Source organism: Diceros bicornis, chromosome 30, assembly GCF_020826845.1.
Source record: "Diceros bicornis minor isolate mBicDic1 chromosome 30, mDicBic1.mat.cur, whole genome shotgun sequence".
Lineage (NCBI taxonomy): Eukaryota > Metazoa > Chordata > Mammalia > Perissodactyla > Rhinocerotidae > Diceros > Diceros bicornis.
Window position 1 is genome coordinate 2,781,181 of NC_080769.1, and position 22,572 is coordinate 2,803,752.

The following is a 22,572-nucleotide window of genomic DNA, read 5'->3' on the forward strand; positions in this document are numbered from 1 at the left end:
ATTGTGATTTTGTATCTTATTTTAGTTTTTGATGCTCCACTCAATTTTCTTTAACAGAGGTGATTAGAAACCACTCTGTTTAACATAGTCTCATTCTCCCTGCCATTCTTTTTTTTCATAATTTCACATTTACTTAAATTTGTTCCTATATAAGTGCACACGTATTCACATACATTTGTGAAAACACGAAGGTGACTAACACTGGTGAAACCCTTTGTTTGGATCTTACATTATATTGGTGAAGTCAGAGTGCCATGAAATAAATGTGGTGTGACATATGTGCTCAAGGGTAAATCACAGGAAGAAAGTTATTCAGTGTAGAAGGGTGGAATTGTCACAGTGAGTGCAGGATCTTATAGAGCACGGTCTGTAGAGGGCTTTGCATGTCGGATAATGACTATAACCAGGACTAGGGTGTTCACACTGGATTTGTCCAAGAAGAGATCAAAAACAAAGTATGAGAAAAACGAAGAAAAGATGCCACATAAGAGAAGTAAGAGAGGAGCTTGCCTCATCTGCAACCCAATCATATAAAAACTAAGTGGTCAAATAAATTGAGAATAGGCATAGGAAAAACAAGTCTTCTACTCTTGATATTAAAAACATCTAGCTTTTTTAGTATTTTGTGTAATATTTCCTTTTGTGAATTATTGGTTTATTTTCTTTCATCAGTTTTCACTTGGGGTGTTCAATCTGTAAGGTGGTTCGCACCATAAATTTATCACTACTTTTGTCTTTGGGGCAAATTTATTTTTTATTCTTGTGATTTTTGATGGGTATGAAGTGGATGTAATTAGTGTTGGAACACTGCCAGAAATCAGTGAAGCTGTTTCTTCCTCACTGTCTCTCAGGGACCACCTGAGCTTGTCAGATCTGTTTCTTCCTCATGTCCATTTCATTCCCCTCTCTCCCTTTACGTTTATTAAACAGAGTGTTTATGTTTCTTTAAATACGAGACAGAAAATGGACACGCCATTTTGGAGCCCCAAGTTTATTTGTCATAGGAGGCTTACAATAGGAATATCTGGGTACCATTTCTAAAGTCTTTAGGAGATAGATACTTGATCCAGAAAGCTTGAGTTGTATCCACTCACAGCTTAAACAGTGAGGGAAGGAGGTAGAAGGACACAGAAGTAACACAGAGGAGGAGGCCTAGGTGTGCTGTGTGTGTGTGTGTGTGTGAGACCTTTGTGAATTGAGAGCAGTCCTTAGAGCAGGGGCAACTGGACTCATATATTCCAAGGTGACCCTTATAATACCAGGGCCATAACTCAATCAAGGAGGGAATCCTTTTCAATTTCCGGGACTCCTTTGCACACAGATTAACAAAGTGCAAAATTTAGATAGGACAAATAAGGGACCCCCTGTGTCTGGAGGTTTCAGCGGCAGCAAGGAGGCCACCTCACTCCTCATCGTTCCCTGACAGCATCTCCTCACTCTCTGCCTTGCTCATTCCCGTCAAAGCACTGGCTCGTTGTGAGCCTTCCTCTCTAAAACAATTATCTTCCTCAAGCTCTTTGCACTGGCCGTTCCTTCTGCCAGGCACACGCTTCCCCAGATAAGCTTGCGTTTCCCACTCACTCTTGTTTCAATTGTCTATTAATATATCACCTCGTCTGCAGCTCTTGCCTGAACTCCCAGTAAAAAAATAACACCCTCCTATCAACTTTCTCCTTTCTGTGTGTGTTCTTTTTCATCATAGTATCTGTCACAATTGGATATGTTGTATTATTATTTTTATTTGATTATATTCTTTCTCCATCATAAGATTAGGGGTTTTTGTTATTCAGCATTCCATTCTCTGGACAGTGCTTGGAACATGGTCTATATTCAATACATGTGTTCCAAAAATGCATGAAAGATACTCAACAAAACAGTGGGAGACATTATGCCTGAGGAAGAAGTCAACAGTGGAAAAGGAATTCCTAAAGAGAAACAGCACTAGGGATGCCCTGGTGGGGACCAGACCATACGCAATATATTGAGATTAATTTATTGATTCTAAAATATAAATGTAGCATTTATCCTGTGTTATTAATGCTTGCTTGTGTGAAAATTAGTCATTTATTTTTTTTCTATTTCCTAGTAGTCACCTCCAACACATGGAATCAAGGAATGAAACACGTTTCCCAGAATTTCTTCTTCTGGGATTTTCAGAGGAATTAGAATTACAGGCCCTCATATTTGGGCTTTTTCTCTCCATGTACCTGATCACTGTGTGTGGAAACCTGCTCATTATCCTGTCTGTGAGCTCAGACTCCCACCTCCACACCCCCATGTACTTCTTCCTCTCCAACCTGTCCTTCGTAGACATCTGTTTCTCCTCCACTACCATCCCAAAGATGCTGCGGAACATCCAGACCCAGAGCAAAGTCATCGCCTATGCAGGCTGCATCCTCCAGGTGTATTTTCACATATTCTTTGCAGGATTGGAGGACTTTCTCTTGACCGTGATGGCCTATGACTGCTTTGTGGCCATCTGCCACCCCCTGCACTACATGGTTCTCATGAATCCCCGGCTCTGTGAACTGCTGGTTCTGGTGTCCTGGTTCATGAGTGCCCTGTATTCCTTGTTACAAAGCTTAATGTGTTGCAGCTGTCCTTCTGTACAAGCTTGGAAATACCCCAATTTTTCTGTGAACTCAATCAGGTGGTCCAACTTGCCTGTTCTGACACCTCTCTTAATGACACAGTTACATATTTTGCAGCAGTGCTGCTGGCTGGTGGTCCCCTGGCTGACATCCTTTGCTCATACTCTAAGATATTTTTCTCCATATGTGGAATCTCGTCAGCTAAGGGGAAGTACAAAGCATTTTCCACCTGTGCATCTCACCTCTCAGTTGTCTCCTTATTTTATTGTACAAGCCTGGGAGTGTACCTCAGCTCTGCTACTACCCACAGCTCACACTCAAATGGAACAGCCTCGGTGATGTACTCTGTGGTCACACCCATGCTGAACCCCTTCATCTACAGTCTGAGGAACAGAGACATAAAGAGGGCTCTGAAATCATTCTTTGAGATGGTAGCTGTAAAAGAAATAATTGTCCCAGGTCTGAAGAGGTGACTTTCATTGCAGGGCTAAAAGCTTCAAAGCCAGAAATTGCTTTTCGTTGATCATACAGTGCAAGCAAAACTTGTTTCTTCTATTTTTTTCCGTGGGTGTCCATTTCTGACTTCAACTTCTTTACACAATTTAAGTAACTCCTCTATTAAGATTTGCTCAGCATGATATATAGACAATTTTCCCATTTGTACTTTTTCCCTACTTAACAAACTTTTTCCCAACTTTGTATTAGAAATATTTGGAAATTTCCATTTCTTCCATGGGGCAGCAAGGATTTCTTAAAAATAGTCTCTACTTTAATGATATATATCATCGCAAATAATTTTTCTCTTCTGTTCTTTAAATAATAGTCATGAGTTGTATTACTCATATAGAAAAAAACTACAATGGACAACCAGGCAATTTATTTAATTTTATAATAGGGGAAACTATGAGACCACTGTTTTTCACATTTGTGTACATCATTCCTGTCTATATCACTCCTTTATAACTGCTCATCCTGATAATGTAGACATTTTTTTTTGGTGAGGGAGATTGGCCCTGAGCTAACATCTGTGCCCATCTTCCACTATTTTGCGTATGGGACACCGCCGCAGCATGGCTTGATGAGCGGTGCATAGGTCTGCACCAGGGACCCCAACTTGCAAACCCCAGGCCACTGAAACAGAGGGCACAAACTTAACCACTACACCACCGGGCCGGCCCCCTGATAATGCAGACTTTAACGTATAGTGTGTATAGAGGTAGTTATTAAGTTTTATTCTCCTCATTAGGATCCTGTTGTCTTATTCAAATCTGTGTCCACAGTGTCTACCATAGTGACTGGCAAAATAATTGCCAAGTACGTGTCTCCAAGTGGAGACTATCCAGAAGCACAAATTTGAATAAATAAGTTGACTTAATTTGTCCTTTGAATCAGAGTAGAGCTTAAATAAAATGAAGTAAAATTGCAAATTATACTTGTATTACTAAGTAAAATATTTCTATTTCTAGCTATACATCTACACATTGAAGTCTGGGAGACTGATATCCATGTATAAGTGAGTTTTTCATGGGGATGAAGAACTGATTGGTGTGTTTATGTTTTTTTTTAATTAAATTATTTCCACTTCATCTTGACAACTTGCAGTGCTACCTACAAGTAATACCCCTTCCATGGCTCTAGATGAAATAAAAATGTTGTCATAACCACTAAACGGACAGTGAATAACAACATAAGCACCATCCACTATATAGCCTATATAAATGTGTATATATCCTTGGGGTCAAAGGATGACTCATTAGAGAGCCTGAATTCCCGTCCAGTCCTGTGATTCAGAGTCACAGGTTTTAAACAAACTGGCATGTCCTTCCAACCTCTCCTGCTTACCTGGTAGGGAAACTCAATGGAGTCAATTTTTAATACGGTTATCTAAAATAATTTTTAATAACAGATTAATCAGGAATGCTCTCTTCAAATATCAGAACAAATGCCTAAAATAAGAAGAGGCACATTATTATAATTGTCCTTAATTCTGCTCATTTTAATTTTTATAACAGTTAGCTGTTGCTGCATAACAAGCTATCTTTATAGAAAATGGTATTAAAATGCCTTTATTATCTAATGAGATAGTGCGATGGGGACTTGTTCTGATCTCTGCTGGGCTCCTTATGAGTCTGTGTTCAGCTGTGATTCTCTTCATTGTGTTTCTAAAGCTCATCCATTATGCAGCTGTATTGCACTCCTTTCTTCAACCAGTATGTGGTAAGTTTACTCCATTTAAATATGTAGGTTAATCTTATAGTTTTTTTTTTAACTTTTTGTTTATTGCAGTAACATTGGTTTATGACATTGTAAAAATTTCAGGTGTACATCATTGTACTTCTATTTCTGCATAGATTACATCATGTTCACCACCAAAATACTAATTACAACCCATCACCACACACATGTGCCGAATTATCCCTTTTATGCTCCTCCCTCCCCCCTTCCCCTCTGGTAACCACCAATCCAATCTCTGTCCCTATGTGTTTGTTTATTGTTGTTATTATCTACTACTTAATGAAGGAAATCATACGGTATTTGACCTTCTCCCTCTGACTTATTTCACTTTGCATTATACCCTCAATGTCCATCCATGTTGTCACAAATGGCTGGATTTCATCGTTTCTTATGGCTGAGTAGTATTCCATTGTGTGTATATATACCACATCTTCTTTATCCATTCGTCCCTTGATGGGCACTTAGGTTGCTTCCAAGTCTTGGCTATTGTGAATAATGCTGCAATGAACAGAGGTGTGCATGTACCTTTACAAATTGGTGTTTTCAAGTTCTTTGGATAAATACTCAACAGTGGAATAGCTGGATCATATGGTCGTTCTATGCTTGATTTTTTGAGGAATCTCCATACTGTTTTCCATAGTGGCTGCACCAGTTTGCACTCCCACCAGCAGTGTATGAGAGTTCCCTTCTCTCCACATCCTCTCCAACACATGCTGTTTCCTGTCTTGTTAATTATAGCCATTCTGACGGGCATGAGGTGATATCTCATTGTAGTTTTTATTTGCATTTCCCTGTAGTTAGTGATTTTGAACATCTTTTCTTGTGTCTGTTGGCCATCTGTAGGTCTTCTTTGGAGAAATGTCTGTTCAGGTCTTTTGCCCATTTTTTAATTGGGTTGGTAGTTTTTTTGTTGTTGAGATGCATGAGTTCTTTATATATTTAGGATATTAAGCCCTTATCAGAAGTATGGTTTTCAAATATCTTCTCCCAATTGTTAGGTTGTCTTTTCATTTTGTTGATGGTTTCCTTTGTTGTGCAGAAGCTTTTTAGTTTGATGTAGTCCCATTTGTTTATTTTTTCTATTGTTTCTCTTGCCCGGTCAGACGTTTGAAAAGATGTTTGAAAAGATGTTGCTAAGACCGATGTCGAAGAGCGTACTGCCTATGTTTTCTTCTAGAATTTTCACAGTTTCAGATCTTACATTCAAGTCTTTAATCCATTTGGAGTTAATGTTTGTGTATGGTGTAAGGTAAGGGTCTACTTTCATTTTTTTGCATTTGGCTATGCAGTTTTCCCAACACCATTTGTTGAAGAGACTTTCTTTTCTCCATTGTATGTTCTTGGCTCTTTTGTCAAAGATTAGCTGTCCATAGATATGTGGGTTTATTTCTGGGCTTTCGATTCTATTCCATTGATCTGTGTGTCTGTTTTTGTGCCAGTACCATGCTCTTTTGGTTACTATAGCTTTGTAGTATATTTTGAAGTCAGGGAGTGTGATACCTCCAGCTTTGTTCTTTTTTCTCAGGATTCCTTTAGCTATTTGGGGTCTTTTGTTGTTCCATATAAATTTTAGGATTCTTTGTTCTATTTCTGTGAAAAATGTTGTTGGAACTTTGATAGGGATTGCATTGAATCTATAGATGGCTTTAGGAAATATGGACATCTTAACTACGTTAATTCTTCCAATCCAAGAGCACGGAATATCTTTCCATTTCTTTGTGTCTTCTTCAATTTCTTTCAGAAATGTTTTATAGTTTTCCGTATACAGATCTTTCACCTCTTTGGGTAAGTTTATTCCTAGGTATTTTATTCTTTTTGTTGCAGTGTAAATGGGATGGTATTCTGAATTTCTCTTTCTGCTACTTCGTTGTTAGTGTACAGAAATGCAACTGATTTTTGTATGTTGATTTTGTATCCTGCAACTTTACCATATTCGTTTATTACTTCTAAAAGTTTTCTGGTGGATTCTTTAGGGTTTTCCATATATAAAATCATGTCATCTGCAAATAGTGACAGTTTCACTTCTTCCTTTCCAATTTGGATCCCTTTTATTTCTTTCTCTTGCCTGATTGCTCTGGCTAGGACTTCCAGTACTATGTTAAATAAGAGTGGTGACAGTGGACATCCTTGTCTGGTTCCTGTTCTTAGAGGGATGGCTTTCAGTTTTTCACCATTCAGGATGATATTAGCTGTGGGTTTCTCATGTATGGTCTTTATTATGTTGAGATACTTTCCTTCTATCCACATTTTATTCAGAGTTTTTATCATAAATGGATGCTGTATCTTGTCAAATGCTTTCTCTGCATCTATTGAGATGATCATGTGATATTTATTCTTCATTTTATTAATATGGTGTATCTCGTTGATTGATTTGCGAATGTTAAACCATCCCTGCATCCCTGGAATAAATCCCACTTGATCATGGTGTATAATCTTTTTAACGTATTGTTGTATGCGATTTGCTAGTATTTTGTTGAGGATTTTTGGATCGATGTTCATCAGTGATATTGGCCTGTAATTTTCTTTTTTTGTGTTATCCTTTTCTGGTTTTGGTATCAGGGTATTGTCAGCTTCGTAGAATGAGTTAAGGAGCTTCCCCCCCTCCTCAATTTGTTGGAAGAGTTTGAGAAGGATAGGTATTAAGTCTTCTTTGAATGTTTGGTAGAATTCACCAGGGAAGCCGTCTGGCCCTGGACTTTTATTTTTGGGGAGGTTTGTGATTACTGTTTCGATCTCCTTACTGGTGATTGGTCTATTCAAATTCTCTACTTCTTCTTCATCTAGTTTTGGAAGGTTGTATGATTCTAAGAATTTATCCATTTCTTCCAGATTGTCGAATTGGTTGGCATATAGCTTTTCATAGTATTCTCTTGTAATCTTTTGTATTTCCGAGGTGTCTGTTGTAACCTCTCCTCTTTCATTTCTGAGTTTACTTATTTGTGCCTTCTCTCTTTTTTTCTTGGTGAGTCTAGCTAAAGGTTTGTCAATTTTGTTGATGTTTTCAAACAACCAGCTCTTGGTTTTATTAATTTTTTCTATTGTTTTTTTGGTCTCTATTTCATTTATTTCTGCTCTGATTTTTATTATTTCCCTTCTTCTACTGATTTTGGGCTCGGTTTGTTCTTCTTTTTCCAGTTCCTTTAGGTGCATTGTTAGATTGCTTATTTGAGATTTTTCTTGTTTATTGAGATAGGCCTGTATCGCTATAAACTTCCCTCTTAGAACTGCTTTTGCTGTATCCCATAAATTCTGGCATGTCGTATTTTCATTTTCATTTGTCTCCAGGTATTTTTGGATTTCTTCTTTTATTTCTTCGTTAACCCAGTCGTTGTTCAGTAGCATTTTGTTTAATCTCCACGTATTTGTGACTTTTCTGATTTTCTTCCTATAGTTGATTTCTAGTTTCATACCGTTGTGGTCAGAAAAGATGCTTGGTATTATTTTAATCTTCTTAAATTTATGGAGACTTGTTTTGTGGCCTAATATGTGATCAATCCTGGAGAATGTTCCATGTGCATTTGAAAAGAACATGTATTCTTCGGTTTTTGGGTGGAATGCTCTGTATATATCTACTAGGTCCATCTGTTCTAGTGTGTCATTTAAGGGCAATGTTTCCTTATTCATCTTCTGTTTGGAAGATCTATCCGTTGGTGTAAGTGGCGTGTTAAAGTCCCCTACTATTATTGTGTTACTGTCTATTTCTGTTTTTATGTCTGTTAATAATTGCTTTATATATTTAGGTGCACCTACATTGGGTGCATAGATATTTACAAGTGTTATATCCTCTTGTTGGATTGTTCCCTTGATCATTATGTAATGCCCTTCTTTGTCTCTTTTTACAGTTTTTGTTTTAAAGTCTATTTTGTCTGATATGAGTACTGCTACTCCAGCTTTCTTTTCATTGCCATTTGCGTGGAGTATCTTTTTCCATCCCTTCACTTTCAGTTTGTGAGTGTCTTTAGGTCTGAAGAGTGTCTTTTGTATGCAGCATATATATGGGTCTTGTTATTTTATCCAGTCAGCCACCCTATGCCTTTTAATTGGAGCATTTAGTCCATTGACATTTAAAGTAGCTATTGATAAGTATGTACTTACTGCCATTTTTTAACTTTTTTCCTCAGTGTTGTAGTAGTCCTTCTCTGTTCCTTTCTTCTTCTATACAGAATTGATGGTCACTTTAGTTTGACCTCTGTCTGAAAGCTGTACTCTTTAACTCCCCTCCTCCCTCCTTTTATGTTGTTGATATCATATCTAACCTCTTTTTTGTGTATTTTTATCCATTACGTTCTAATCATGGAAATAGATAATTTTTCCTATTTGTGGTCTTCTCTTTTCCCCTTAAATCAGTCCCTTTAACATTTCTTGTAGCACTGGTTTCTTGGTGACAAACTCCTTTAATTTTTGCTTATCTGGGAAAATTTTGATCTCTCCTTCCATTTTGAATGATAACCTTGCTGGGTAGAGTATTCTTGGCTGTAAGTTTTTTCCTTTTAACACTTTAAATATATTGTGCCGTTCTCTTCTAGCCTGTAAGTTTTCTGCTGAGAAGTCAGCTTATAGCCTTATGGGGTTTCCTTTGTATGTAACTTGACATTCTCTTGTGGCTTTTAGGATTCTCTCTTTATCTTTAATTCTGGACATTTTGATTATGATGTATCTTGGTGTGGGCCTCTTTGGGTTTACCTTGTTTGCGGCTCTCTGTGCTTCCTGTACCTGGATGTCTGTTTGCTTCCTTAGGTTAGGAAAGTTTTCATCTATTATTTCTTGAAATAGATTCTCTGCCCCCTTGTTTTGCTCTTGTCCTTCCGGGACACCTATAACATGGATGTTAGTGTGCTTGATGTTGTCCCAGATGTCCCTTACACTGTCCTCAGTCTTTTTAATTCTTTTCTGTTTTACCTGTTCACCTTGGGTAATTTCTTCTAGTCTTTCATCCAGCTCACTGATCCTTTCTTCCGTATCCTCTACTCTGCTTTTGAGTCCCTCTAATGACTTTTCATTTCCAGTATTGTATTCTTCATTTCTGATTGATTCTTTTTTATATCTTCCATTTCTTGGTTGACATTCTCACTGAGTTCATCTATTCTTCTCCCCAGATCAGTGAGCATCCTTGATACTCTTAGTTTGAACTCTCTGTCGGGTAGGTTGCTCATTTCTGTTTCACTTAGTTCCTTTTCTGGGGTTTTGTCCTGTTCCCTTACTTGGAATGTATTCTTTTGCATCCTCATTTTGCCTCTTTCCCTGTGCTTGTGTCTACGTATTAGGTAGGTCAGTTACATCTCCTGCTCTTGGATAGGTGACCTTATGTAAGTGATTCCTTAGGAGGCTTCCAGTGTGCTTCCCTCAGTTCTCAATGTTCCAGTGTTGACCCCTATGTGGACTACATGTGTCCTTCTTTTGTGGCCTGTTTATTCTCTCTGTAGGCACCCAGGGAGGCCGAGTTATGTTCCTGGCCAGCTGTTGTAATGCTCAGCTGCTTGTAGTTGTTGTGGGCCCTTCATTCTCTTTATCAGGTGTAGGGAGCCCCAGCACAGTTGGCTGCAAGTTCTAATACTACATTTGTGTTGCAGTATTTCTTTTAAGTGAGTAGGCCCCCACTGTGGCAGGTTATTAGGCTCAGGGCCTTAGAATTGCTGTAAGCCTCTAGCCTATTAGGTCTCTTGTCAGCTCTCTGAGGATTGCAGCTGGGTGGGGCTGGCCTCAGACACAGGAGCACCCAATTGTTTCAGGCTTTGGAAGATGGGGCAAACCCCCTATGTGGGTCTTCGAGAAGAACAAGTCTTCCTCAGCTGACAAGCCCTGCTGCCCACAGGTCCACACACACAGTCCTGCCCTGTGTGAGCGCCCCAACCTCCCCAAGCGGACCCAGTCTCTCCACGGCGGGAGCCCCACACACTCCGCCACCGCCCCATACTCTCCACCCGCTCCTTGTGCACACACTGCCCCGCTCAAATCGGCTCAGTTGCCAGGCTGCAGAGAACCCAGTCACCAATCTAGGCAGGCCCACAAGTTGCCTGAAGGCTTGTTGTTGGGTGGGGCCAGTCTCTAGGGTGGGCTGCCTGCCCTGGCTGAGCTGGATTAAATCGGTGCTCTAGCGGGTGGGGCAGACCCTGGGCTAGCAGGCCTTAGGGAGAACTCCAATGGTGTCTGCGTCAGCATGCCCACACCAGGCCACAACAATGGCCGCCGCCAATGTCCCAGTCCCTGGAGAGGTCTCACCCCTCACCGAGGTGCACTCAGGGCCTATTAGGTGAGTCTCTTGTCACCAAAGCACTGTGCACCTTTCTTTCTGGTGATTTTAGGATGCTTTCTGAAATGGGTGAGTTTGTGCGCAGGCCCTTTAAGAGCCAGTTTTAGTTTCTTTGTGAACCGAGTTTTCTGGGGGTACTCCCCAATGCTTTAGTAGCAGGCAAAGTCAGATATTATGCCGCTGGTCTCGATTGTGTTGGGTCCACAAAATGCCCACAGTGGGGGCGCTCCCCGGCTCAGGGCCCCGCGCCTCTAGGGAGGGCTGCATACCTGTGGGCTGCTCCCAGTGGCCGTGAAGCTGGCGGCTTGTGAAGGCGGTGTTTGTCCTCTCCAGAAGGGAGTCTCTGCCTCTTCCACCTCAGTTAGGATTGTCCGTTGTTGCAGGAGTTCCTCTTATCCAGTTTTCAGTTCTGTCTCAGGGGTAATTTTTCCACGAGTAGTTGTAAATTGGCTGTGTCCACGGGAGGAGGTGAGTTCCGAGTCTGCTTATGCCGCCATCTTGACTCCGCCTCAATATGTCTATCTTCTTACTTCTGAGTTTCTTACCTTAATCAGGATGACTTGGCCCACCATTGATTTTAATATGTAGCTTTCTAGAAGTTCACCTAAAAAGAATTGGTTTCTCTTACAGTGAGTAGGTAATCCCTCTGATTTTTCCATAATATGACTGAGGGAGTGGAACAACTTCATTTACTTACAGGTAGATATGCACTTTTGCCAGCTTTTATTTAATAATTCAATATTTCCAAACAAGTTAAAATACACTCTTACCATATATTAAATATACTTATATACTAAGACTAATTCTTGATTCATTCAACAAATAGTAACTGAGCATCTGCTATGTGTCATAATTTCTTGGAACATTATATATTATATTCTTTTATGTTTACTCCTTTGCCAATGTAATTAGTAATCCATGTGAAATCATTAAATTATTCTTATTTTAATCTTGTTAAGTTAGTTTTTGATGCTCCACTTAATTTTGTTTAATACAGTTGTTTTGAAACCACTCTATTTAAACTGATTTCATTCTCCCAGCCATTCTTTTTATTTTATAACTTTAAAAGTATAAACAATGTTTAATTATTTTTTTCTGTATAAGTACACATATGTTCATATACCTTTGTCAGACAAAAATGAACAAAGAAAGTGAAGCCTCTGATGATTAGGATCTTGCATTATAAAGGCAAAGATAGAGTACCATGAAATAAATATGATTATGATATAATGTCTTCAGGCATAAATCATATGAAGAAAGTTATCCAGGGCAAGAGGATGCATTGCCATGGTGTGTGCAGAATTAATAGAGTATGGACTGGAGAGGCCTTTGCATGTTGAACAAAGACAAGAACCAGATAGACTGTGCCCATTGTTTTAATTAAAAAGACAAAATCTAAAGCCCAGGAATAACAAAAAAAAAAAAGATTCTACGTAAGAAAACTGAGAAAAGGATTGATCTCTTTAAGACCATAGAGAAACGAAAAAAACAGTTGCCAAAAAAGGATGGAAAAGGCTCAGGAAAAACAAGTCTTCTACTGCTTCATATAAAACATACCAACTTTTGTTATGTTTTATATATTTCCTTTTTTGTGTGTGTGAGGAAGATCAGCCCTGAGCTAACATCTATGCTAATCCTCCTCTTTTTGCTGAGGAAGACCGGCTCTGAGCTAACATCTATTGCCAAACCTCCTGCTTTTTTTCCCTAAAGCCCCAGTAGATAGTTGTATGTCATAGTTGCACATCCTTCTAGTTACTGTATCTGGGATGCGGCCTCAGCATGGCCGGAGAAATGATGCGTCATTGTGCACCCGGGATCCTAACTTGGGCCTCCAGTAGCGGAGCACGCACACTTAACTGCTAAGCCACGGGGCCGGCCCTATATATTTCCTTTTGTGAATTGTTGATTTTTTTTCCTTTGCTCAGTTTTTCCTTTGGAGTATTTGATCTGTAAGGTGATTTATTCCATAAATATATCACTATTTCTGTCATTGGAATAAAGGTATTTTTCTTTTTTTATTACATTTCCTGACCATCAAGGAGATAGACTAAGAATTAGAATGTTGCCAAACCAAGGGAGTTTTCTTAATCATAGTCACTCAAGGAGCTTATTAGATCTTTTTCCCCCAATGCCCATTTCATATCATTTCTTTCTCTCTCTCTCTCTTTCATTTATTAAACACACCTTTTAAACTTTCTTTAAATACAGGGCAAAAAGTGGCCATATCAAAATGGATATGTTTTATAGCACATAGGAGGCTTACAAACTGGAATTTGGGGTACCATTTCTACATTATTTAGGGGAAAGATAATCTGATGTTACCAGCTTGAGTTGTATCCAATCACAGCCTAATCAGAGTGGTTCTGGGTGAGAAAGACATGGTAGTAACTCAGCCCAGGATGCCGCGGTGTGTGTGTGTGTGTGTGTGTGTGTGTGTGTGTGTGTGTGTGTGTATGTGAGCATTGTGGAGTGAGAGCAGTTCTCAAAGCAGGGGTGCCTGGACTCACATATTAAGGTGACATAATACAGAGGCCAGAACTCAATCAACAGATGGTGCTACACAGGGGATCTGTTTCAATTCACTGGGTGCTTTGCCAACATTAACAAAGCACAAGGAAGAATGTGTGACCAGGGGATCTCTATGTCTTGAAGTTTCAGCTGTAGTGGGGAGGCCATCTTGTTCCTCAGCAACCCCTGACACCATCTCATCACCGTTCCTCTGGCTTGTTCCTCTACCCACAACTTCCTTTTTCTGAACTTGAACATCTGAAATAAGCATCTTCCTCAGGGACATTGCAGTGGCCATTCCCTCTGCCAGGCACACACTTTCCTGGTATCCTCCTGGCTCCATCTCTCTCTTTCTTGAGGTCTCTGTTCAAACATCACCTTGTTTTCCAGCCTTGCCTGAACACTCAGTACAAAATAACACCTGCTACCATTCTCTTCTTTGCAACGGCTTTCAGTATCTTCCTCCCATCTGTCATCATCTGACATGTTATATAATATTTTATTTGCATATTATCTTGCACCATCATTGTGTTATAGGGGCTTTTGCTTGTCAGCACCCTACACTTATTGCCTATTTGTGCTTGGAACTTAGTTGGCACTCAATATATATTCCTCAAATGCATGAAACAATTTCTCATTAAAATTGTAGAATACATGAACTCTTGGGAAAAATAGAGAATGGGACAAAAATTCCTAATCAGAGATGAAATGCAGTATCCCTTCAACGAAAACTCATCCATACCCAAAATATTAAAATTAAGTTCTTGAGCACAAAAAAATTGTAGCATTCCAGCCGTGTGAGTTATGCCCATTTGTGTGAAAATCAGTCATGTTTTTTCCCTTTTTCCCGGCAGTCACCTTCAGGACATGGAATCAGGGAACAATACACAAATTTCAAAATTTCTTCTTCTCGGATTTTCAGAGGAGTCAGAAAAGCCCTCATATTTGGGCTTTTCCTCTTCATGTACCTGATCACTGTGTTTGGGAACCTGCTCATCATCCTGGCCACCATCTCAGACTCCCACCCCCACATACCCATATATTTCTTCCTCTCCAACCTGCCCTTTGTACACATCTGTTTCTCCTCTACCCCCATCCCAAAGATGCTCTGGAACATCCAGACACAGAGCAGAATTATCACCTATGCATGCTGTGTCACCTAAATGTATTATTATATACTCTTTGCAGGATTGGAGGACTCTCTTCTGACCATGATGGCCCATGGCCACTTCATGGCCATCTGCCACCCCCTGTACTACACAGTCCTCATGAACCCCCAGCTCTGCAGACTGCTGGTTCCAGTGTCCTGGTTCATGAATGTACTGCATTCCTTGTTACAAAGCTTAATGGTTTTGCAACTACCTTTCTATAGAGTGGAAATCCCCCACTTTTTCTGTGAACTTACACAGGTAGTCCAGCTTTCCTGTTGTGACAACTTTCTTAATGACATGGTGATGTGTTTTGGAGTTGTCCTGCTCGGTATTGGTTCCCTGGCTGTTATATTTTCCTCATGCTCTAAGATAATTTCCTCCACATGTGGAATCCGATCAGCGTGTGGGATGTATAAAGCATTTTCTGCTTGTTCATCTCACCTCTCAGTCATCTCCTTATTTTGTTGTACAGCCCTAGGAGTGCACCTCAGCTCTGCTACCCACAGTTCACACCCAAATGCAACAGCTTCAGTGCTGTACACTGTGGTCACACCCATGCTGAACCCCTTCATCTACACTCTGAGGAATCAAGACATAAAGAGGACTCTTAAAAGATTCGTTGAGATGCAAGATTTAAAAGGACCCATTATCCTGGCTGAAGAAGTACCCATGATTTCAGAGCTCAAAAGCTTGAAGACAGAAATTTCAATTTTTTGATCGGATTGTGGAAGTAGAACCTGTGTTCTGGTATGATTATTTCTTGACTTCGACTTCTCTCTACAATTTAAGTAACTCACTTTATTAATCTTTCTGCTGTTTCTGACACATAGATAGTTTTCTCCTTTGTCCATTTTTCTACTTTCCCAAAGCTTTTTTCAGCCTTGGATTAGAGATATTTAGAAATTCCTTTTTTCTTTAGCGCAACTAGATTTCTTTACAATAATTTGTTCTCAAATGATATATCTCATTTCAAGTAATTTATCTCTTGTTTCACTGAAAGTCTAGTCATGAATTGTATTACTTATAAGAAAATACTTGACACCCAAAGCAATTTATACAATTTGATGGTGGAAGAAAATCTGAGGCCACAGGTTTTTACTTTTGTGTCTATCATTCCTTTGTATATCACTATCTTAACTGCTCTACTTGAAAATGTAGATTTAAACATACTTTTGTGCTTTTTAATGGGTCATTGGATTTTATTCTTCATTAGGGTCTTGTTTTCTTCTTTTTTTCTGAGGAAGATTCGCCCTGAACTAACATATGTTGCCAATCTTATTTTTATTTTTGTTTTGTTTTTTGGTGAGGAAGATCAGCCCTGAGCTAACATTTGATGCCAATCCTCCTCATTTTGCTGAGGAAGACTGGCCCCGGACTAACATCTGTGCCCATCTTCCTCTACTTTATATGGGATGCCACCACAGCATGGTTTGATAAGCGGTGTATAGGTCTACACCTGGGATCTCAACCTGTGAAACCCAGGCCACCAAAGCGGAGCACATGACCTTAACCACTATGCCACGAAGCTGGCCCCTTACTTTTTTTTTTTTTTTTGCTTGAGGAAGTTTAGCCCTGAGCTAACATTTGTGCTCGTCTTCTTCTATTTTGTACGTGGGTTGCAGCCACGGCCTGGCTGATGAGTGGTGTAAGTCCGCACCTGGCATCGGGTCTGTGACCCCTGGCTGCTAAAGCGGCGCATGCCAAATTTAACCACTAGGCCACAGGGCTGGCCCCTTGTTTGCTTTTTTTTATTGAGGCAACTTTAGTTTATAATATTATATAGATTTCAAGTGTACATCATTGTTTTCTACTACTTTATAGACTCTATTCTGTTTGCCACCAAAATTCTAGTTTGCATCCATTACTGTACAAATGTCCCCCTTTACCCCTTTCACCCTCTCCATACCTCAACTTTTCCTAAGCTAACCAACAATTTGTTCTCTGTATCGATGTGTTTGTTTGTCATTGTTTTTGTTTTATCTTCCACATGTGAGTGAAATCATACAGTATTTGTCATTGCCCATCTGGTCAATTTTGCTTAGCAAAATACCCTCAAGTTCCATCCATTTGGTTGCAAATGGCAAGACTTTGTATTTTTAATGGTTGCGTACTATTCCATTGTATATATATATATCATATCTTCTTTATCTATTCATCCATCAATGGGCACTTATGTTGTTAAGAAAACTGGACAGCCATGTGTGAAACAATGAAACTAGACCACTATCTTACACCATACACAAAAATTAACTCAAAATGCGTTAAACACTTGAGTGTAAGACCCACAACCATAAAACTCCTAGAAGAAAATAGGTAGTACACTCTTTGACCTCAGTCTTAACAGTATCTGTTTGCATATTTCTCCTCAGGCATGGGAAGCAAAGCAAAAATAAACAAAAGGGATGATTTCAAACTAAAAAGCTTTTGAACAGCAAAGGAAACCATCAACAAAATGAAAATACAATGTACTGATTGGGAGAAGTTATTTTCAAATCATACATTTGATAAGGGGTAATATACAAAATATATAAGAACTCATACAACTCAACAACAAAACAACAAACAGACTAATTAAAAAATGAGCAGAGGATCTGAACAGAAATTTTTCCAAAGATGATATACAGATGGCCAACAGGCAAAGAAAAGATGTTCAACATCATTAATTATTAGGGAAATGAAAATCAAAACCACAACGATATATCACCTCACGCACTTCAGAATGGCTATTACTTAAAAGACATGAAATAACGAGTATTGGAGAAGAAATGGAGAAAAGGGAACCTTCATACACTGCTGGAGGGTATGTAAATTGGTGCAGCCACTATGGAATATAATATGGAGATTTGTAAAAATATTAAGAATAGAACTATCATATAATCCAGCTATTCCACTTTTGGGTATTTATCCAAAGAACATGGAAACAGTAATTTGAAAAGATATATGTACCCCTGTGTTCATTGCAGCATCAGTCACAACAGCCAAGGGTCTTGTTGTCTTATTTGCTGTGTCTGTATTGCCCACCATAGTGTGCGGCAAAATGATTACCAAATACAGGTCTCCCATTGGAGTCTACATGGAAACACAAACCTGAATGAACATATTGACATAACCTGGGCCTTGTGACTGGAAAGGAGTTACATATAATGAAGCAAAATTTTACATTATACTTTGTATTTCTAAGTAAAATATTTCTTCGTGCTCTACATATACTTATCGAAATATGAAAGGTTGATATCCATGAGTGAGGAGGCTTTTTCATTGGGGTGAAGGATTGGTTTGCACGTTTGGTTTTTCAATTAAATTATCTTTGTGTTTTACCTTGAAAACTGCCAGTGCTTCCTAGAAATATGACTTCTTCCATTGCTTTAAACAAAATAGCTTCTCTTTTCTAAATTAGGTCATAACTACTAAAGGACAGCGAATAAACAATAACAAAATAGGACTTTATATCTGCAGGATCAAAGAATGACTCACAGGAGAGGTTGAATACCTGTCCCATCATGTGATTCAGGGACACAACTTTTGTTCAAACATGCATGTCTTTCCAACCTCTCCTGGTTACCTGGAAGAGAACCTCACTGCAGTCAAATTTTAATACACTTTCCTGAAATAAGCTTCAATAACAGAGTTATCATAAATGTTAATTTCAAGTATCACAAAAAATTGCCTAAAATTACAAGAAGATTATTATAATTGCGCTCAGTATTGTTCACTTTTATTATTGTATCAGTTAGCTATTGCTGCATAAGAAACCATACTAAAAGAAAGTGATTAACTGTAATGCCTTCATTATTGAATGGCATTGCATTGTGAGTAGTTCTGATTTCTGCTGGGCTCCTCATAAGTCTGTATTCAGGTGTGTGTTTCTTAAGCTCATCTATATTGTTGTGTGCAGCTTTAGTGCACTTCTGTCTTCAACCATTACATAAGTTACTCCATTTATACATGTAGGTTTATCCTCTAGTTTATGGAAAAAAAGGAGTTTATCAAAAGTGAATTGACTTAATTTAATCCCATTTTTCCTATATTCATATATGACTCTTTGCTTTCTCTACAGTTATAAGACATACCTCACACCTCTATTGGGTGTGACTCAGCTACATGTCTTCTAATTTTTTAACACTAACTGATTTATTGGAGTGTAATAAACTACATAATAAATTACATAATAAACTGCACATATTTAAATTCCACAATTTGATGAATTAAAATAACAATACAAAAATGAGTACTGTTCTTGGTTCCAATCGTATAAAGTTCAATAAGGTGCACAATACATTTTAACTACTTTGTATGTGCTTCTTAAAGATTTAGTCTCCCCAAGCCTTGCTTTCCTTATTTGTGAAGGTCACAGGGGATGCAAACATAAATTCAGACTAGTGTTGTGAAGAATAAATGGAAAGGTAGAAATAGCTCATTAAGTCTTGTATATATTTTCTTTCAAATAAACACACTCACACATATATATGTACACGAACAGACTCACTTAAAATTTGTTACTTTATGTTGAAAGAAAACCTCAGAGAAAGTTAGAAAGGATAGAAATAGAAAAGAAGGAATATTTGATATAAGTGAAAATTGAAAGAATGTAGAATTTTTGATAAAGATTTAAATTAGAATAAGTGACCTTAACTTGATAATAAATAACTTTTCCTGTCTTAATGCTTCAAGAGCCTCAAATTCAGAAGCACATTACATTTCTACAATAAAAATTTCTCTCTACAAGCAGATGTGGTCATATATTTCCAAATTGTCTTTGTTTTTTCTGTTTAAGATTTTATTTTAATGTAAAATGTCTTTACAGTAGGGAAGCTAAATGAATGAATGGATAGGTTTGAACTCAGTGCATTCAAAGAAAGTTGTATTGCCTAGTGTCTATATTAGATCCCTATTGCTGCTGTAACAAATCCTCACACTAGTGGCTTAAAACAAACAAATGTCTATCTTAACAAATGGGACTACATCAAACTGAAAAGCTTCTGCACAGCAAAGGAAACTATCAACATAATGAAAAGACAAGCTAACAATTGGGAGAAGATATTTGAAAACTCTATATCTGATAAGGGGTTCATATCCAAAATATATAAAAAACTCATACATCTAAACAACAAAAAAACTAACAACCCAATTAAAAAATGGGAAAAGACCTGAACGCACATTTATCCAAAGAAGATATACAGATGGCCAACAGACACATGAAAAGATGTTCAACATCATTAACTATCAGAGAAATGCAAATCAAAACTACAATGAGATATCACTTCACGCCCGTCAGAATGGCTATAATTAACAAGACAGGAAATAACAAGTATTGGAGAGGATGTGGAGAGAAAGGAACTCTCATACACTGCTGGGGGAGTGCAAACTGGTGCAGTCACTATGGAAAACAGTATGGAGGTTCCTCAAAAAATTAAGGATAGAACAACCATATGATCCAGCTCTTCCACTGGTGGATATTTATCCAAAGAACATGAAAACACGAATGCGTAAAGATACATGCACCCCTGTGTTCATTGCAGCATTATTCACAATAGCCAAGATTTGGAAACAACCTAAGTGCCCATCAAGGGAAGAATGGATAAAGAAGATGTGGTATATATACACAATGGGATACTACTCAGCCGTAAGAAACAACGAAATCTGGCCATTTGTGACAACATGGATGGACATTGAGGGTATTATGCTAAGCGAAATAAGTCAGAGGGAGAAGGTCAAATACCGTATGATCTCAGTCATCGGTAGAAGATAAAAACAACAAACACATAGAGAGAGAGATTGGATTGGTGGTTACCAGAGGGGAAAGGGGGAGGGAGGAAGGCGAAAGGAGTGATTAGGCACATGTGTGTGGTGACAGATTGTAATTAATCTTTGGGTAGTGAACATGATGTAATCTACACAGAAATAGAAGTAGAATGATGTACACCTGAAATTTATATAATGTTATAAACCAATGTTACCGCGACAGAAAAAAAGGAAAGATTCCAGAGATCAGAAGCTTGAAATGAGTCTCATTGCATAAAATCAAGATGTTTGTAGGGCTGGGTTCCTCTTGGAAACTCCAAGGGAGAATGCATTTTCTTTCCTATTCCAGTTTCGAGGGGCCACCTGCATTCCTCGGCTTGTGGCCCATCTTCCATCATCAAAGTTGGCAACATAGCATCTTCAAATATCTCTCTGATTCCAATTCTCCTTCCCCATTTAGAGGACCGCTGTGATTACACTAGTCCAACCTGGATAATCCATTCTAGTCTCTTATTTTAATGTAAATGATTAGTAACTTTATTCCATCTGCCACCTTAATTTTCCTTGCTCACTAAGCTATCACATCCAAAATTCTTCGAATTAGGATGTGGACATCTTTTGGAGGCCCTGGTTCTTCCAAATACAAAGTCTTTTTAAGATGTATATTATTTTATGTCATTCTAGAATCCTTATATTTTAAAAAATGAACACAGAATTTCTCACAATCTCTGTAGTGAACAAAAACCCTTTCTTTCAAAAATTCATGCAAAAAAGATTCCTGGTGGAGAAGACCTAAACTACCTACACGTGACTCTAATACAACACCACAGCCTTGTTGTTAAAGTGGGGCCCACACTCCAGGACCTGCAACATCAGTACCACCTGGGAGCTTGTCAAGAATGCAGAGTCCCTGAGCGCACTGCAGACCTGATGAATCATAATTTGCATTTGAACTACAAACCTGGGTGATTTGTATACACTATTCAGTTAGAGAACTGCTGGTATAAAGTAGGTTTTCTCACCATCTTGTTGTTGACACTTGGGGCTGGATAATTATTTGTACTGTGTACTGTCCTATGGATTACAGGAGATGAGCAGCATCCTTCAGACACTGCCAAACATACCCAGGGGAAAGATCACCCCTGGTTGAGAACTACTGCTCTGGACTTGGAGAACTGGAAGCATCCTGACAGAATTTCAATCAAGGCTCCATCTCTTATGGTTTATACCTTTGAGCAGAATATTAAATCTCTCTGAGGCCTATTTCTACAAGGGAGAATGGAGTTCATAAAATTACTACCTCATAAATTGAACTTTTAAAAAAATTAAATTAGACCATCATTTTAGTGTGATAAGCTACATTATGGTGCATAAAATCTAAATTTATTATTATATTTAATAATCACTTTATACTGAGGGACAAAATGTCATATATGAATTTGTGATATAACTATGAAATTCCTGATTGTTTTGATTAAATTGTCATGAAGGCAAGGATTTTTTACCCTAGGTTTTTTTTGGCCTCAGGAATGCAATATTTATGCATTTATTCATTTTTATTTGTTTTATTGAGTTCGCATGGGTTAACACAGGGGAAGAAGATGAGAGGAAGGCAGAATGTGTACAGGGGCAGATGCATATGGTGATTGAAGAAAACCAGCCTTTTGGTGGTAAACACAATGCAGTCTATACAGAAGTTGAAATATAATGATGTTCAACAAGTTTTTATATTAAAGGAATAAAGTTATCCCCCCCTCTTACGAGGAGAATCATTATTTTCTAGAGATATTGGGGTTGTGTCCCCACCACAAGTCAATGCTTTGAAGATCCAAAGGGCTAGTCAACACTAATTCCTCAGTATTATACTTTTGAGAAAACTAAATCTCAGAGTTGTGACGAGGTGCTGGGAGGTTTAGATCTCTGGAAGCAGGGGGAGTTCATGGAGAATGAGTGATAAAAACTGAATTAGCCTGGCTTATAATGTAGTCTCCTGGGATCAGAGATTCAGCATGAAAGTATTCCATTCTGTCCAGACCAGTGCCCCGCAGGGAAATCGTGTACTTAGAGGTTGGAGTAACAAGAGGAAAACGTGCTA

At 38.5% G+C, this 22,572-nt stretch overlaps 2 pseudogenes; both read left to right on the top strand.

The window, feature by feature from the left end:
- The first annotated feature begins 2,087 nt into the window (after window positions 1-2,087).
- On the top strand, window positions 2,088-3,064 carry LOC131394166 (olfactory receptor 7A17-like; annotated as a pseudogene).
- An 11,372-nt stretch (window positions 3,065-14,436) lies between these two features.
- Window positions 14,437-21,889, top strand: LOC131394265 (olfactory receptor 7A10-like; annotated as a pseudogene).
- Window positions 21,890-22,572: the final 683 nt, after the last annotated feature.